Here is a 12,458-nt window from a genome sequence, read left to right as displayed (position 1 = left end):
AACTGAGTCATTTTGTTGTTTTTTATAAAGCATGAATTTACTGAAGTATTCTAACATGGGACTGTACTGTCTACATGCTGTTCTGAGTGTGGTGGTGTGGGGTTCTGTTGTTGTTTTTTGTTTCCTTATATTTTTAAGGAAGAAAAATAGTTAGTCCAAATTGTGGGTTTCATTTCCAATTACTTCACAAACAAATTTATATTGTGAACTAAATTGTTGTGGACAAGTAGGTCATACGTCAAACATAAACCCCATGTAATTATAGGAAACTTGACTCCTAGTATTAGTAAAAGGGCCTTTGATGTTACAAAGGCTTACCCAAAGCTACAAAGTTATGAATAATCCTAAATGTTCACAGGGTGTGAGCCTCATTTATTCAAAATTGTCTATTATAGGTTTCTCACCATTTCTGCTGTGAAAAAATTACAGAGAAAGGAAGGTAAATTTCCTACAGAGCAAGTGCATCTAACATCAGTGCTGCACCCAGCCCAGTATTTTGACTCCAACATCAGTAAAATAAGGTACTAATAAGGAAGAGCTCCGTAGTGTGGTTGTTTCCAGGTACTTTACCTGTGGGGACATCCCTACCCAATTCCTTCAGTGTCCACTTATGGAGGTGTTTGTCATCAATATGAATAATGTATCCTTCAACCTACAGATAGTGTCCAAGTCCCCAGCCCCTGGTGCCAATATGTTCTAGAAGTTTTTTCCTTTGCAGAAAAGAATTTTCTGTGCCTCCTCATTCTCATACTGTGGGGGTTGGTTAACAACAACTTTGTTGCCTTTCATGATTTTGTAGAATTTGATCAATCCTCTCCTTTGCCTTCTGTTTCTGCATTGAACAGTCACAGTCATTATTGCTCTTGCTGTAATATAGCAGTGACATCTCTCCCCAGTGTCTTTCCCAACTTCTGTATATCTCTCTTGAGCTGTGAAGACAAGAATTGATGCTGTAATCAATCTGAGGCTGCACCAGCCTTTTACACAGCAGCCAAACAACTACCTCTGTCTTGTTCTCAATATTTTTCCCAACGACATGCAATGTTTTTTTGATTGCCACTGCACATAAAGTCGATGAGGCAATTTGAAAGAAGTGTTTTGGAGCTGTAAGTGCCACTACTAAATTCAGCACAAGGGAAGCTTAGACATCCAACCACTCTGCAATGCAGTAGCATGTGAAAGCACATGGTCAGTTATGGACAGTCACTTCCCCTCTGTGAAGTCCACCACTGTTAAATAGCTCTAAAAGCATGACCAACCTAGTTAAAAATTACTTCTCAAAGGCATTTATAAGTATCTTCAAAGAAAAAAAAATTAAGTTACCATTTTAATAAAAATACATGACACATAGAGTCCTACTTGATGCCTCAGAAAACCAGTGGAAATTGTCAGCTTTCCAAAAAGTTACAATTTTTCATTTACTGATTCCTGGTACAGTTTAATGAGAAAAGGAATTGCATTTACTCTTTATTATTATCCCAAGTCTGGAAAATAAAATTAGACTTCATTAAATATTGGCTGGCAACGTAAGTCACTGAGTAGACGATTTATAAATATTATGAGATTTTCCCCTGGCAATATTTTAGAAATATGTGTCCTCAGACAAAGCCTAAAATATTAATTATGTAAGCTGAACACACCTTTTTTTTTTTTTTTTGCAGTTACTCAAGTAATTTATAACCATGAGCTCTGTTTGCTATTATGAAGCTTGCTTAAATTTGAGAACTGTAATGATGACTTAAAATGAACAGATTACAGTCTAAGAGCTGTACCCTTTGTACTGTGGAACTAGCCAGTTGAAAAATCACTCTTGCAATGCAGTAAAATGTCCTTTGAATACCGTCCTTGTGGGCACCCATACACTTTCATGTGTAGTAAGGATTCAAGCATACTAATCACAAGAAATTTTAGAAAATTCCCATTACAGCTACTGCTAACATAAGGTAATATCACATCATGGCATCACAGACCATTTTGGGTTGGAAGGGACCAGGTGAGGATTGGCCTCTTCTGCCAGACAACCAGAGAAAGGACAAGAGGACATAGTCATAAGCTGTGCCAGGGGAGGTTCACGTTGGACTTCCAGAGGCAATTCTTCACAGAAAGGGTGGTTAGACATTGGAATGGGTGTCACATTCCAATGGAGGTGTTTTAAAGAAAGACTGGACATGGCACTCAGTTCCATGGTGTGGTTAACATGGTAGCATTTGATCATAGGTTGGACTCGATGATCTTAGAGATCTTATCAACCTAATTGATTCTGTGATCTTAGAGATCATATCCTTCCAACCTCCGCTGCCGTGAGCAGGGACACCTACTACAGCAGATTGCTCAGAGCCCCATCCAATCTGGCCTCGAGTACGTCCAGGGATGGGCCATTCACAGCTTCCCTGGGCAACCTGTAGCACTATAATTTTCTAAAGAAGCCCCGACTTTCCATGTTTACCTGCGCTGTATTTGTAAGCTCAGTAGATAGCGGGCGAGATAAACAAACACGCACTCCCGCGGAGCCCGCGTCCCGCCAGGGGGCGCAGCGCGGCTGAGCGCGGCTGAGCGCGGCGGGCGGGGCGGGCGCGGGGCACGCCGGGAGCTGTCAGGGCGGCGCGGGGGTGCCGGTGGCGGTCGGGCTCTTCCGGCTTGGGTCGCTCAGGTAACGCCGCTCCCTCCGCTCCTTCCCCGGGGTCTTGGTGCGGGCACGCAGCGCGGCCCGGCGGCGGCTGCTGCTGCCCCCGCTCCCCTCCCTCCACCCCCGTCGCCGTTCCGGTGTTGGGGAGGGTCCGCCCCTGGAGCCGAGCCGAGCTGGCCCTCTGCTCTGCTCTGCTCCGCTCTGCCCTGCTCTGCCCTGCTCTGCCCTCCCCTCCCCTCCGGCACCGTCGTGGCGGAGGGCGGGCGGGCCGTACTAGGCTGTGTGCGAGGGGCAGGTGCTGAGGAGCCCGGGGAAAGCGGTTATGGCCTGTTAGTTACGCTGCATCCATTGACCTGTGGCAGCTGTCCACGCTCCCCACCGCGCTCTGTCCCCCCGCAGCGCGCCCGGGTGAGTTTCGGGCTGCGGAGCCTCTGCCCCCGCCCGCCCCAGCGGCGGCCGACGGGGCCTGGCTTCGCCCTTCGTGGTGGAGCTTCCCCAGCGAGCTCTTCCCGCCCGCCTGGGAAGGAGCTTGGCGTTGGGCTGCTAGGGTCGTCCTGCTTTGACCTTCAGCGTCCAGGGGGCTGCGGGCCTCTTTTAGGTGAGATTCCCGGTTGCTGGAGTTACTGCGTGTGGTATTTGGAGGGATACATGGGACATACAGCCGTATGTCAGGTTGTGTGATGCAGGGTTAAATTTCATCTGTTGATGCAGAGATGGCCTTAAATCGTGTGATGCCCGTTCGAAAAGCATAAATATATGACAGCTTCTGGTGTTAAACGTTTTTCAGAAATAATATATTCATACCTGTGACAATAACCAGAGAAGCCTGAACAATTTATCTCTTTAAGTGACCTAAAATATGTGAGATATGAGGTGCAGGTTTTAAAGAGCTTATTCTGGGTGACTCAACCGTTGTTTTTGTTGCTGATTGCAGGAGCCCTTTCACTCCTAGATCTTCTTTCAGTATGCAGTAATAGTGAAAGTGTTATTGTTCTCAGGTTAACTGCAGTGTTACTGATACCTGAATTCCGGCCGTAGGAGTGTGAAGAGTTGAGAAGACTGTATCTAAGGAGTAACAGGCTAGATACTTGCAGGTAACAAGCGGCTGCATTATTAGGTTGAAGATCCTAGTCTCTTCATTTTGCTGCCAAGGCTTGGCCTGTGTTAAATACTTAAGCAGGCCTGGCTATCAAATTTGCTCTCTTTGTAGGGTTTTTTTTTTGTTTGTTTTGGGGTTGGCTTTGGTGGGTTTTTTTTTTTTGGGGGGGGGGTTTGTTTGTTTGTTTGTTTTTTGGGTTGGTTGGTTGGTTTTGGGTTTTTTTTCATGTCATGGTACCTTTTCAAAAACAGGGTGGAATACAGTAGACCTTTTGGTAACAGTGTGATACCTAAATATTGTGATTATCCAAAATGTACAGTAATTTTCCAAATAGTGTGTATGAATGTTATGAGGGGGGATGTCAGTTTGGAAACAGGCAGAATATTTACAGCATAATTTGTGGTTTTGTTTTCACTGACATGAGACTTGGCACTTTTGGAAACTAAGCAGCCTCTAAGTGATGTGGGGAGAGGCTGCATTTCTAACTCACTTCCCAACTTGTTGGTAGCACCTGTGATGGTAGATATTTAAACAGCATTTTGCACAGAAAAGGTGTCTTCTGTCTTCCATTACTGGAATGGCTGTGCATTTGAGTGGATGGTTCTGTTCACAACATAGGCAGTGCTTTTCCTGTGTAAAATTATTGGCATGCCATGCAGACCATTAGAAATGCTCATTGCAAGCACGACAAGCTGTGGTTCAAGCCCAGCCAGCAGCCAAACCCCATTCCCCTACCTGTGGTACAAGGGAGAGAATGAGAAGGATAATAAGAAGAAAACTCATGGGTTGAGATAAGGACAGTTTAACAGGGAAAGCAGCAGACACACAAGGAAACCACAGCAAGGAATGAATTCACCTCTTCCCATGGCAGGCAGGTGTTCAGCCATCTCCAGGAGAGCAGGGCCCCATCACACCTAGTGGTGGCTTGGAAGAAAACACACACCATCATTACAAATGACCCACCCCTTCCTCCTTCTCTGTATGCTGAGCATGATGTTGTCTGGAATATCCCTTTGGGCAGTTTGTGTCACCTGTCCCAGCACTGTCTCCTCCAAACATCCCATGCACCTCCAGCCTGTTCACCAGCATGGCAGTACAAAAAGTAGAAAAGGCCTTGGCCCTGTGTAACCCTGTCCAGCAATAACAAGAATATCTCTATATTATGAACCATGTTTAGCACAAATCCAAACCAGCCCCCTACCAGCCACTGTGAAGAAAATGACTGTACTCTGCTGGTGTAAGTGGGCTCAGCCTGTAATCTCCTGCCATTGTTTTCTGTTTGAATACAGGGAGGACACTTCCCTGTGTTCATCACCAAGAGAACCCTCAGTTCTCTTGGCCATCATTCCTGCTGTCCACCTTTAATGTCTTCTTGCTTAGCCAGGAATGACTGCTTGCTCTGGGTTGGCTGACTGAAAATGCTTATTAATATTCTTTTTTTCCTTTTATTTTTTTATTTTTTGTCTTTGGTGGAGCTCTATTATGTTAAATCTGCAGTGTGTAGAAGAGAACCAAGAAGAGATATGAAGTGTGCTGTTAAGAACCTCTGTTTTGAGAAGGGTTGAAAAAAGTAGGAGATAGAGGCTGCACTAAATGATGCCTGCTAAAGCATGAAATAGGAAAATGGAAGTATTTTTTCTGTATGCACATAAATTGTCTTCCAGATTAATAGCCATGTTGCTCTGACTTGTAGCTGAAAAGAAGCTGAATGATAAATAGAAACAGTAAGTGATATGTTTCCCTCTGAGAGACCGGGGAGAAGAAACCCTACAGGATCAACCATTTTCTCCCAATAACTGAAACTAGAAATGAAAAGGAAACACCAAGGAGAATCAGTAAATAGTTTTACTAGTCAACACATTCCTATTTTTATCAGAAACTTGTCGTTCAGTATAAGCATTAAAAAATAATTAGAAGTCAGGGAATGGTGCCTAACTGGGTTTTTCATTTGCAGAAGTTGTAGCAAATTTAACCTTTTATTTATGTCTTTTGTGACTTACTTCTGAGGATAGGGAGAGTGAACAAGTTTTGGTCCAGGCACCATTTTTAGAATAGTCAGAAAAGGATTCTACTTTACAAATTCCTTTGGAATCTACCTCTGGAACTGGGAAACCAGATGCATTGTAAAAATGTAACCACAGTCTAGATAATGCAGAGATATATGCACGACTTATGACACTGTTTCAGAATTAAAATCAGAATAAAATTATAGAAATTAGTTGAAACTTGAAATTAATTAATTGCTAATACCTTAGACCTCAGGGCATAGTAAAAAAGGAAGATGGACCGAGTCTTGCCCAAATGCATTGCATTAGGTTATCCGAGTAAGGTAAGGATAAGGATATGAGAGCTCCTGACTTATGCCTTTGTGAAAAGACCTATCAGGATTGTTTGGAGACAGAATGTTAAACCCACCTGAAGCTTCTTATTAAACAATGGGTATGGATTAATGAAAGGCTATTGTGAGCAAAGAATAAATGAATAAATTACCTGGCTACCACTTTTTTGCTGCTAATTTGATAGATTCTGTGTTAAACTGTGTATCAGAATATTTTGAGAAGTCTCAGTGTGAAGACACAGCATTACCCTGGAAGCAAAGCTTCTCTCTCAGTACAGAGTACTGCAAGTGTAATGTAAGACAGTGAACCTCATCTAAGTTTTTTTTTTGTGTATTAAGCTGAAAAAGTTGGCAAACTCTTCTTTAAAACAAAGTGTAAAAAAAAAACTTGTAAAAAACATAACTGTAAATGAAGTGATTCTTGTTTGAATTTGTTTCATTGTTATGTTTGCTATGGGTTTTTTGCTGTTGTTTATTTTAAATGCCTTACATATTAATTTGACTTACTAATTTGTCAAGAGTAAAAAATATGCAAGAAAGAAAAAGAATACCTCAAGATAAGTCTCCTCTCAATAAATGCTTGGAAAAGAAAAGCTGGCTAGGTAAAAAGGAATTCTTTTCAGAGGGGATATAGGGACTATTTGAAGACACGAGGCTGAAACACACAAAAGTGAAAATAAATTGCCATTTATTTGAGGAAGCCTGTCGTGTTCCTGTGCTCAGGCAGCTGGAGAGAAGATAACTATTTAATGTGGTGTACTTATCAAGCACTACTCAACAGGGAGGGCAGTGTTCCCAGGCCAGTGTGTGTGTGTGTGTGTCTGTGAGAGCTGGGCAGTGCTGTGCCAGGGAGGGCAGTGTTCCCTGGGCAGTGCTGTGCCGGGGAGGGCAGTGTTCCCTGGGCAGGGGTGCGTGTGAGAGCTGGGCAGTGCTGTGCCAGGGAGGGCAGTGTTCCCTGGGCAGTGCTGTGCCAGGGAGGGCAGTGTTCCCTGGGCAGGGGATGTGTGTGAGAGCTGGGCAGTGCTGTGCCAGGGAGAGCAGTGTTCCCTGGGCGGTGCTGTGCCAGGGAGAGCAGTGTTCCCTGGGCAGTGCTGTGCCGGGGAGGGCAGTGTGCCCTGGGCAGTGCTGTGCCAAGGAGGGCAGTGTTCCCTGGGCAGTGCTGTGCCGGGGAGGGCAGTGTCCCTAGGTCAGGGGGTGTGTGCGAGCTGGGCAGTGCTGTGCCAGGGAGGGCAGTGTGCCCTGGGCATTGCTGTGCCGGGGAGGGCAGTGTGCCCTGGGCAGTGCTGTGCCAGGGAGGGCAGTGTGCCCTGGGCAGTGCTGTGCCAGGGAGGGCAGTGTTCCCTGGGCAGTGCTGTGCCGGAGAGGGCAGTGTGCCCTGGGCAGTGCTGTGCCAGGGAGGGCAGTGTTCCCTGGCCAGGGGATGTGTGTGAGAGCTGGGCAGTGCTGTGCCAGGGAGGGCAGTGTGCCCTGGCCAGGGGGTGTGTGTGAGAGCTGGGCAGTGCTGTGCCAGGGCGGGCAGTGTTCCCTGGCCAGGAGATGTGTGTGAGAGCTGGGCAGTGCTGTGCCAGGGCGGGCAGTGTGCCCTGGCCAGGGGGTGTGTGTGAGAGCTGGGCAGTCCTGCTGGGGACTGGGAAGGCACAACGCTCCCAGCGCTCACAGGCGGTGCCGGAGCCGCGGCGAGGGCGCGGCTGTGCTCGCACCAGGACGCTCGTTCTCCCTGTGACAGGGCTTTTCTAACCCGCTGAACTTGTGGTTACCATGGATGTGGCTATGGCACGTAAATTCCTTCCATGTCCTGTTCCGAGTAACCCCAACAGCCTTATGGCTAATAAGTCTCAGGAGCTGTTTATGAAAGTGAGAACTGACAATGTGGGATGATGTTGCATGTTTGATTGTGGATAGCTGAAAAAGGCCCTACCAGCTCGGGGAGCAATCCAGTCTTTTTTTGGAGCATGGCAACGGTTTCTTTTGGTCCAGTAGTTGATACACAATATACAATGTTACACATAACTTTAGAGTAAGGATTTTATGTTTCTGTTTTGCTCAGTATTGTGAACGTGACTGGTGACTCCAGATTATATTTCATGTTCTAGTGGAAGGTGTCCCTGCCCATGGCAGAGGAATTGGAGCTAGATGTGCTTTATGGTCCCTTCTAATTCAAGACATTCTATGATTTAAAAAAAACTTCCTAAATGTTTGTTATTGTTCAATTGTCAGCTGTGAGAATGAAATAATTATTTTTAAGATGTCTTTAATCAAATTGTTTACACTTCTCTGATGGTTGCACTCTGATGGTTGCAACACTCTGAACACTTGTCAGATTGAGTGAATGGTAAATTTTAGGGGGTTTTGTTTTTTTTTTTGTTTTTTTTTTTTTTTTGTTGTTTTTTTTTTTCTTCAAATGTGTAATTGAATATGAGGGAAATAGTGACACATTCTAGATTTAGACTGAAATATTGGTTGTTCAAATACAGTAGTCAACAAAGGGAAGAAGAGGACAAAACAAGTACTTGAAAGTAAGTGTTGAAGAATAACCACAATTTCAAGGAAGCTTTTTCCCATTTTTCTCTATGTTGTGTAGTTCTGACTTAAATTGCCATCTGTTTTCTAGCAAGACGTGTTAGATGTTTAGCATAATTTAGAATAAGAAGCAAGGTTATCTGGAGCTTTGTTGATTTTTGGATGTAAAATGATCACTGATTAAGCTATAACTTATTGCATAGATAATTCAGGAATCATTTGTTGTAAGACAGGAAAATGGGGAAAAGTTATTTTAACAAGAAGAAAATATTTTAGTTAATGGTTGACCTGAGCTGTTAGAAAGAGGCAAATCATATTTCATTTACTGAGTGATATAAGTTCAGATCTGTGAAATCTGAATATCTGATTTGATCTCATGAAGAATGATACTTTAAAAGTAGAGACTCTAGTGTAAAATTCTGGCATTTATGAAGTGCAAAAGTACTTAACTTTAGAAAAGATGATGTCTGTTATACTTTGCCAGAAACACTAAGGTAGCCCTGAGCAGTATGCAGGCAATGGTGCTCAAGGACTGAAAGAAAAGAAACCAGAAGTGTTCTGTTGGTGGGTCTGGAGTCAAAATTAAAATTTCATTGCAGTATATCAAACTGTTTTGTAGTTCACCTGTTATACATTGAGAAGCTGTAATAAAATAGAATTGAGTAGAGGGTTTAAAATGTCACCCTAAACTCAGTTTCTAAGAGACAATTGGAAGAGATATGTATTTGTCCATGAGAGTGAGATGTCTTTGGTCACTTTCTTCTCCCCTCTAATAAACAGACATAGATTGGATATTTTTTTTTACTTTCAGAGAAATTGTGCTCTAAAGCATATTCATTTAGGGTTTGTTTGTAACTATAAATTTGTTTTCTTAATTAGTAACTAGAGCATCCAAATCCTTAGAAGAGTTTGTTCCTCTTTATGAACTCCTATCTAGTGTAAGCCACCCTTTGGAAGACTCTATGACAGGAATAGCAGAAAGAACATTTTACATACCTGATTGTACTTGCATCAAACTGTGCTCCGTGGTAGGTTTATTCCAGTCTTTTTTCTGTGAAGAACATGGAAAAGAAGGAAAAATGTACTTATTTTATTTTTACTGACAGTTTGATTTTTTTCTGTAATAATAAATAAACTTGTTTTGTAGCTTTATAAGTAAGGAGAGTGCACATCCAGTTGGGTACCTAAGCCACCCTCTGTAGTACAAGCCATAGGTTTTCTTGCATTTAATTATTTTTTGATATAACTCCCAGGAAAACATCTTGTGTTGATTTAGAAGTTGCCAGTATGTGTAATGCAGATTATTATATAGATTTGATTTAATTAAATTTTGTTGTGAAATTTGAACACCTAAAGCAGAGCTGTTTTTTCTGTGGAAAAATATAATGGGCTGTGTCCACTTGTGAATATGACTAGGTAGAAAAATGTACTGAGAAGTTATTAATCACAATATTAAATCTTACTAAGTGTTGTAGACTGTTGAAGGATACTAATGACATAATGGCTAATTATAGTTAATAATACTGCTAGGTGGGGTTCTTTTGTTTTGTTTGTTTGTGTAGTATGGGAGAGATTCTTCTTTTGTTATTCTACTGAGTAGCAATTGGCCAAAATAACAAGTTCAAATGGTTCTTATTCTTCAGAAGACATCAGAGATTCCTGTTTGAAAAATTCTGAATAAGAGGACTGTGGAAGCTCAATCTAGAAACAGTGTAATTAGCTGTTATTGGAAAATCTTTATCTATGGTTATAGAAGAATGTCTGTATTTTCTGTATATGAATTTTATCTGAAGAGTCTGGTGTGGGATTTGCAAGACTTATTTTGCTATTCATGTTTTTAAATGCTTCTGAGGGGAAGCAAAGCATAATAAATTACCAAATGACAAGGCTTCTGTTTTCTTGGTATTCAAATCTGTGTTTTTATTGAGTCTATTTAAATACAAATGTTTTTCTGCAGTTGCTGGCTTAATATGTGGGCACCATAGACGGCTTAAAAAGCAATATAACTACAGTGAAATTAGAATTTTTTGTCATCTGCTTTTTAATTGTCTACTACTTCTACTGTGCATCCCATAGTGCATCCCCTTTGAAATGGTGCACAATTTAAAAAATGCCTTGGAATATTGCATTGCAAAGCAGAAACCCTGAGGAATTCAAAGGAGCAAGCTTGTGAGCTCAGATTCTTACAGTACTTGGAAAAAATCTTGAGATTTCTTGAAGTGACTTGATGTATGCAGATTTGTACTCCACAATCAGCCACTGGACCTGTACCAGTATTTCAGTATTGCAGATTGGTGTGAAACATACAAATAGAGCAATTATCTGATGCTTGAAAAATACAGGAGTGGAATAGGAGCAAATCAAACCTGAAGAGGAATTTTGGGGTAAAATAGATAAAGGAGAGCTTATGAGTCAAGTCTTACAACCTTGCGATTGAATCAGTATAGAATCCAGATAAAAGCTGCATTTATGGAATTGATTTGGTGATGCTGCTGTTCCTCTCCACATTCCTTCAGCTTCAGTGAAAAACATTTAGAGCCTCTTAAACAGGTGAATAGTTTGTGTTGAGGTGAGACAGAAGGCACTGAGGTACAACAGCTGTGAAGAATGAGCGCTTGCTGTGCAAACACAGCTGAAGCAGTATTGTTTGAACACGAGTTGGAGGAAAACCAATACCACCTCATCTGTGAAGGGAGCTGGAGGCTGCCCTGTGCACTATGCACAACCCTCAGCTAAAGAACCTCAGCCCCAGACACCTGTGTCCTTGTCAGAGTCCTGTGCAAAGACTCCACAGACATCATGGGGTACCCAGAATTGAGTGGTATCCATATTTTAATCCACACTAGAAGGTGAAGTAGAAGGTAGTAAGTGTCAGGACCTTCTTTTGCAATCACTCATGATTTAAATATAATTATGTACAATTATTTGAAAGTGTATAGTACATTTTAGTTTCTTCCTCATTGATAATAAGCTTTCTGCTGGGACAGAAAGCATATTTGCTTTTTGACATTCATTTAAAAAATCATGGCCATCTAACAGGTCAGTGGTTTTCTATGCCAGACTCATGAGAATGACTAAACCTTCAATCTGAGACACTTGGCTCATCTCTTCTGGTATACAAAAAGGGGGAAAAATCCCCAAAGGATGGTGTTCTTAATATCTTTGTTTAAAAAGAGAAACAAATAAAGAACGTTGCAAGGAAAGTTGGCCCTTATGCCAAATGGTGGTTGTGTAATGACAAGATAAATGCTTTGTTCTGTAAGCTGTGTGATGGCGTAGCAAAAAATGCTATTTTTCAGTTTTTATCTACCAAATTTTATTATTTAACTCATTTTTTCAAACTAGAAAACCATGGAAGAATAAGATTGTGATACTTAGAAGGAAATAGACACTACCAAGCTTTACATTGTATTGAAATACCAGCTGTAAAATCAAATGTTTTTAATTCTGCATTTTTATTATAAATGAAGAGAACCGGGAAGTATTGATAAGAATACATTATGGAAACAAGAAAAGATTAAAACTACGTTGTGGAATATCTTCAGACTAAACAAAAAGAAAACCATAGTAAACAAGTTTATTTTTATGGATGAGAACACATAACAATTGACATTCCTGTAATTTTAATGATTGTAGAATAGAAAAAGTCCAAGGTTTATTAAAAAATACATACATTTATGTAGTATCCTCTCTGGGTACCTCATTTATTATGGCTACTTATGACTTGTCTAAAACTGAGATTTCTTTGTGGGAAAAAGTATGCAAGAAATTCTTTGCATAAATTCTTTTTGGCAAAAACAACATTTTTGAGATAGAAAAATGAGACCATAACTGTAGAGTACTAAGAAAACAGAGTGTGTTTTTTCTTTTCAATA

General features: G+C 41.7%; 1 protein-coding gene across 1 annotated transcript in view; it reads left to right on the top strand.

Annotated features, from left to right (window-relative positions):
- The first annotated feature begins 3,663 nt into the window (after positions 1 to 3,663).
- The window catches only part of DOP1A (DOP1 leucine zipper like protein A), a 61,062-nt gene continuing 52,267 nt past the window's right edge, over positions 3,664 to 12,458 (top strand). The window contains exon 1 of the mRNA XM_059467330.1: positions 3,664 to 3,720. The gene's annotated coding sequence lies outside the window, so the exon portion shown is untranslated. The remainder of the gene's footprint in view (positions 3,721 to 12,458) is intronic.

This window comes from Ammospiza nelsoni, chromosome 3, assembly GCF_027579445.1.
Source record: "Ammospiza nelsoni isolate bAmmNel1 chromosome 3, bAmmNel1.pri, whole genome shotgun sequence".
Taxonomy (NCBI): domain Eukaryota; kingdom Metazoa; phylum Chordata; class Aves; order Passeriformes; family Passerellidae; genus Ammospiza; species Ammospiza nelsoni.
Note: the sequence above shows the minus strand (reverse complement) of the source record. Positions and strands in the feature narration are given on the sequence as shown.